Here is a 7260-nt window from a genome sequence, read left to right on the forward strand (position 1 = left end):
CTGAAACTCAAGGTCTACTGGTGAGTGGAAGGGTGGAAAAGGCAGTAATGAAGAAATGGGCTGAGTTTGATCATGTTCCATGGACTCCCATTGACCTGGAGATGAAAGAGAGAAGAGGAAGGGCTGGTTCATTCAAACTGTGGTGAGACCTGGGGACACCTGAGCCCATGGACAAGGACATAGCCATGGAGGGCTAGAGCTGAGAGTGATGCATCCAGCTGATATGAAGTGAAGGGAGACACACAAGAACACCCAAACTTGCAGATAGTACCCATTTGACCTAGCCTTGATGGCTTGATGATCAGAACTCAACTAGAGGAAGATAAAAAAACAAACAAACAAAACCAATTTTTGATAAAGGAAATGAGGGTACATTGCTACAATTTGATGAACTTGATATATACTCATGGAGGTAGTATCACTAAATACCAACAGAAAGGAAAAGTGTCTTCACATCAAGTATCAATGCTATCCTCTCAGTACACAGGGTAGATAGGGATGGGAAACTTAGACATTGGCTACCTAAAATGAGGGGGCGATAAAGGCACAAAGTGACTGGCTTACAAGGTTTCAAGGGAGAGTTTAGTTTTAGAATGTGTGAGGGAATATAGAGTCCCCACTGAATAGCTTTCATCTTGTCTAGATGGGTCTGGTAAAAAGAGATTGTGTATAAGATTCTTATGATTCAGTAGTGAGTAATTGTTATCATGACCAATTGCAACTGTCACAATTGTAAAGGTAGAAGTTTTGTAACAAAAACTTCTAGTCCAGAATCTTATAATGCAGAAACAGAGGACCATCAAGGGAGAAGAGCACAAGCAGAGTATGGGACCCTATCTAGAGAAGCAGTGATATAATAGTCAAGAGATAATATAACATTGTATTATATTCTATATTACCAGTATGAATGGAGCATATTGAAAATATAGAGAAAGGGTTGGCTAATTTCTTGGGAGAAAAGAGAAAGGAAGGCTTCACAAAAGAAGTGACATTTTATTTGAACTGTGAAGGATATGTAGAAATTTTGTGAGCTAACTAGGGAGTGGAGTTGGGAAAGTATTCTGAAATGAAGAAACAGGATAAGCAGACCATTGAGGGATGAATGTCTTTAGAAAGCTCAGGAGCAGTAAATAGTTTAGTGTGGGTGGAATGCCAGCTTCAGAACAGTGAGTAGCAAGATATGGGCAGCATGTGAAGGGACTTGAGTGTCATGGTAAGGAATTCCAGCTTTGTTTTATAGGTGAAGAGTAGTGATCAGAAAAGCCTTTAAGCAGGAGAATAACAGGCACAATCAGATTCATCAACTTCACAACTTTACACAGCAAAATGAGTTGAGTTCAATTTGGCAAAATTTGACTTAGTGAACACTTATTGGCCCTAATATGAAGCTCTTTTTAAAAAAATTAAACTCATTGCCATTGAGTTGATTCTTACTCGTGGTGATGATGCCATAAATCGTAAAGTAGAACTGCTCATAGAATGTTATAACTGTAATCTAGGGAAGCAGATCACCACAGGTCTTTCTTCTAAATTACGGTGGGTGCATGGGTGAGTGAATTTGAACATCAACCTTTATGTTAGTAGTGAATCATGAACCATTTGCACTACCCATGCCCATGTATTAGTCTCTGTTGTTGTTACATGCCATGAGTCAGTTCTGCCTCATAGAGACCATGTGGACAACAGAACTAAACACTGCCTCAGTCCTGGATATGTCTTCTGGCTTGATTTTAGTTCCCCAATTTTGCAGGTAACCCTGGAATCTAATCTGGCTTCATCCTTGTGCTACTATCCTTGTCTCAACTCTTCTTTCTAGTTCCCTGACATGTAAATTGTACTTGTTTGTTCATTTTGTTTCCAATCTGGCAACAAAATGTAAACTTTCCCTTCCAGGAGTTGTGGAGTAGTTGAGGACAAGGACTTAAACATAAATGTAAGTTTAAGTGATTAATAAATTGGATGTAGTAACTAAAAGTGTAATTTGTGTTTAGAGAAAGTATTAAATTGGGAAATTCATGAAACTTAGGAGAAATGTGCCTTTTTAGGCAACTCTCTTTTAGAAACGTTTGGATACTGTATTTCCGATGCAAGTGTTACTTTGGAGGAGGGAAGGTGTAGGGAGGGACTTTCTCGAGAGTTCCCTATCATTGGTTCCCAAGCAACCTGTCTCAGAGTAGCTTCTCTTGTCTGTGCCATCTAGTGGTTGTTGCCACCAGAAGCCTTACCCGCCTCCAGGAGAGAGCAATTTAACGCCATTTCCAATTTAAGCACCATATCTACAGGGCGTGAAATTAGTTCCAGCAAGCAGCAAATTTGCTGCTAATAAAAATATTTAGCGACTCACTTGTCTTTAAATCAGCAGCAGAATATTCTTTTACTTGCATCAATGCTTGTTTCTTCCTATTCTAATATTTGATAATCAAGCTAGAGTTGTTTAACTAAAGTTGTGAAACAGCAAGCTCTTCAACTCTGCAAAAAAATAGGTCTTCTGAGCAGGAATTTTTATGTCCTTTCTTTTGGTAAAAAATAAGCCTGGGTGTTTTTGGATCATAGAGATACTCATTTCTCCTGTTTGGTATCTTGAAAATATTTTTTCACTCTCTTCTGTCTGTCATTATCTCCCAAGTCTTTACATGTGGAGCATCTGGACTACTGAGAGAGGATAAATGTCTATTTCATATTTAGACACATCTTTATTCTGTCTCAGTGCCAAGTTTATTTAATTTCTCTTCTGTTTCTTTTAGCCTCTATTTCTCCAAGCAAGGATTCTCTAAATATTACAGTTATGTACTAAAACTTCTTTTTCTTCTAGTCAACACATATTTATTAGGCATCAGGAGTCCTGATAAACAGGATAAGCACTCAACCTCAAAGTTGGGTTGAACTGCAAAGTTTGTGGTTCATACTAACCAGGCGCTCCTCAGAAACCCTATACAGCTTCACTATGAGTCAGAACCGACTCAACAGCACTTAACAACAACTGCAACCACCACATGCATTAATTGTTTTAGGTTGTTTTTGAACAGACATGTCCTAAGAAGCCTAAAAAAGCTTAACTGGCAGATTCTACCTCCTCTCCAGGTCACATAGACAACTAGATAGGTAGCTGATGTCTAGTTGACTCTGACTAATGGACACTTTATGTATAAGAGCAAAATATTGCCTGGTCTGGTGTCATCCTTAAGATTGCTGTCTAGTTCTAGTTCATTGTTGTGGCTATTGTGCCAATTCATCTTACCAAGAGTCTGCTTTCCTCACTGGCCCTCTTCTTCACTAACCACAAAGTTTTCCTCTAGTTATTGATCTTTCTTGATGACTTAAAGAAAGTGAATTGGGAGAGAAGTGCTCCCACTGTAGAGGTCTGACAGATCCTCGGAGATCAAAGTGTGGACATTCTTTTTTACTCGTTCATTGGTCTCTGTCTGCACACCTCCAATCTGGTGACTAGAGGGGGTGCCTGAGCAAGTGGACACCTCCCATCCCTGGAGGAATCTACTGCATATGCATATAGATCTGCTCAGCAAAGACCACTAAAAAGGGGGAAGACACTGATTAAAACTGACTGATCTCCCCAAACAGCTATAGCCAGCCATAATATGTTTATCACTAGGAAAAAGTCCTGAATGGGGGTTGTGGAGTGGGAGATAGATAGACTGAAAAGGAAACCAGTGGAAAACTAAATCCTGAGTTACATCATAAGGAGCAACAGTGTCATCTTGAAATTTCTCAGGTGGGCTTGAAGGCAAGATGCCCAGAGAGGGGCATTAAAGTCATACTTATATTTTGCTACAGATATATTTTTTTCTTTTCTTCAATTATAGACTATAGTATCCAATCTGGGTTTTTTTGCTGTTGTTGTTTTGGTTTTTGGTCCACCTTTTACCTTCGGGGGCTCTTTCTCCACCTACGTTACCCAAGAAGAGGCAGCAATTGTGGTTATATAGCTAAGCTACGATCACACCCTATAAAATCCCACCATCCAGGTAAGAGCCAGCTGCTATACACCAGATAGATAGTCAACACCTAATACAGTTACTCTGAGTTGAATAATAAGAAAAGTAGAAAGTGAAACCCATTTCCTGATCACATCTACCTGGAGGCAATCAGAAAGCATAATAATGCATCAACATACATTCATCTTATTATTGAAAACACACCTAATTATTGAAGAGGACCAAGAAACAATTGACCATATTAGCACATGTTCAGAAACAAAATAGAATAACTGAGGCAAATGATCTGGAGGTAGACCTAGACTTCCCATTTGAAGGACGGCAGGCTTTGGAACAGCCTGAGATGGAATTCAGGAGAATGATATTGAAATGCATCCAAACACTTCACAGAAGGATTGAGAAAAATAAGGAAGAAGTCAGAAAAGCATTACAGGAACAATCAAATAAGATAGATATAGCAATGGAAACAATTCAAAACCTGCAAAAAAAGGTCCAAATGATTAATAATAAACTATCAGAAATGGACACTACATTGAAAGGGCAAAGGAGTAGAATTAAAGAGATGGAAGCTAGAACAAGTGAGCTGGAAGACAAATCTTTCAATACTGCTAAGATAGAAGAGCAAGCAGGAAAAAGGATAGAAGAATCTGAATAAAGTCTGAGATTCATGTGGGACTATATGAAGAGGAATAACTTAAGAATTATTGGCATTCCAGAACAGGAAGAATCACACAAGTTCAGAGAGGAGATAGTTGAAAAGCTGTTGGAAGAAAATTTCCCTAACATCCTGAAAACTGAAAAGATAAGCATTCAAGAAACTCAACAAACCCTAGGGAGGAAAGACCCCAAAAGAAAATAACCAAGACATTATAATCAAGCTCTCCAAAATCAAAGACAAGGAGACAATCCTGAAAGCACCTAGGGAAAAGAGAAATTTTACTTAAAGCAAATCACATTAAGTTCTGATCATGCAGCAGAAACCATGCAGGCAAAAAGGCAATGGGGAGACATATATAAAATCCTGAAAGAAAAAAAACTGCCAGCCAAGAATCGTCTACCCAGCAAAGCTGTCAAATACAACAGTATAATAAAAACATTCCCAGATAAACAGAAGCTACGGGATTTTATCAAAACCAACCCAGCACTTCAGAATATCCTAAAAGAAGTTCTTTGGACTGAGAACCAACAAAAACAGACAATAATCAGAGACTGACATATATGGCAGCACCACTCAGAACTCAATTGACAGATGTTGTTGTTGTTATGTGCCGTGGAGTCGGTTCTGACTCATGGCTACCCTGAATAGGGTTTCCAAGGCTGTAAATCTTTACGGGAGCAGAAAACCTCATCTTTCTCCCAGTTTAGAACTGCTGACCCTGAAGTTCACAGCCCAATTTGTAACCACTACACTAACAGAGATGGAAGAGTCTAAAACAGAACAAAACTATAAGAAAGAATTTAGAGGATCTGGGAGGTCAGTCTATGATCAAAACAACTACAATGTAAAAGAAGGTGAAAACATAAGAACAGAGATCCAGGTGCTGAGGAGGTCAGGTAGATTGTAGGATAAAATTAACTGTTTCAAATGGAGGAAACAGTTAATAGAATATAGAGTAAACTCAAAGAATATTAATACTTCACAACATACCAAGAAAATGAAAATCCAAGAGGAATATGAAAACATTAAAACTATGAAAAAACTGACTAGAAAGGACACAAAAAACATGAGCTCAGCATAGGAAGGCATGCAGAACAAACAAACCAGCAGCACCACAAAAACCCAAACATAACGACAGCAATTAATTCATACCTATCAATAATTACACTGAATGTCAATGGATTAAATGCATCAGTTAAGAGATGGAGACTGGCAGAATGGATAAGAAAACAAGATCCTTCAATATGCTGTCTGCAAGAGACATACCTTATACAGAAAGACAAAAGCATATTAAAAGTTAAAGGATGGAAAAAAATATGCCAAGCTAATTGCAATCAAAAACAAGTTGGAGTGGCAATACTAATCTCTGATAAAATAAATGTTAAGGTAAACACCAGCATAATAGATAAAGATGGACATTATCTCATGATTAAAGGGTCAGCTGAACAAGATGACTTAGCCATAATAAATATCTATGCTCCCAATGAAAGAGCTCCAAAATATATAAAGCAAACTCTAATAGATTTGAAGAAATAGACAAATCTACAATAATAGTGGGAGATTTTAATACAACACTTTTGAAAAAGGACAGAACAACCAGAAAGAAACTTGACAAAGACACAGACGAACTAAACAACATAATCATCCAACTCAACTTCATAGATGTGTACAGAGCATTCAACCCAACAACAGCACAATAAACATTCTTTTCCAGTGCACATGGAACATTCTCCAGAATAGATCATATGTTAGGCCACAAAACAAGCCTCCATAAATTTACAAACATCAAAATACTACAAAGCATCTTCTCAGGCTGCAATGCTATAAAATTAGAAAACAATAGGAAGACCAAGGAAATAAAGTCAAATATATGGAAACTGAATAACACTCTGCTTGAAAGCTACTGGGTAGTAGATGAACAGGCATGACGAGTGCAAAATTGCCAGGTGACATTCTTAACATCCAGTTCAATGGAATCAGTGATGTGACTCCACCTGGGAGTATTCCTTCCTTTGGAATTAAATGTCCAGACCCAAAGAGCATGGAGTCTTAGGGGCAGAAAGCAAAAAATTTGCATGTGGGTCCATAAGAGTAATAGTGAGTGGTGTGGCTTCCATTTCCACCTCTTGGTTCCTGGACTTGAGGGTTCTGGCAATTGGAAAAACAGTACCATATATTGGACATTGGTCCAGAGCATATACAGTCTCCTGGAGAACATTGCCCCAATCCTGCAAGGTATTGCCATTTAGCTGGTGCCATAATTGTGGGTTTTTTGTTTTTTTTAAAATGTTTTATTGTGAGTTATATGGTAGTTTACATGAGAGAACTTTAGTTTTACATTCATTCAATCTTATATCATCTCATTGCCATGGTTCCAATCCCCTCCATGCATCATCAACCAACCAAAGGGTATATCCTAGAAACCCGCCCCCTGCACTCCCCCACCTCTCAGTTTTCTGCCTACAGTCCCTTTCCCTCTCTGGATCCAAAGTCCCCAGCCGCTTCATTACTCCATGTCATCATCTCTGTCTCCATCTCAGGCATCTCTGTTTCTCTGGGGTAGGGTCTCACTCTTGGCTCTTCTCCATTGATGGTCCCAGATACCTCTGCTCCTAGCCTGTAGAATTAATCACTCCCTTCCTTGTTCCA

Source organism: Chrysochloris asiatica, unplaced genomic scaffold (assembly GCF_000296735.1).
Source record: "Chrysochloris asiatica unplaced genomic scaffold, ChrAsi1.0 scaffold00107, whole genome shotgun sequence".
In the NCBI taxonomy this organism is placed as follows: Eukaryota; Metazoa; Chordata; class Mammalia; order Afrosoricida; family Chrysochloridae; genus Chrysochloris; species Chrysochloris asiatica.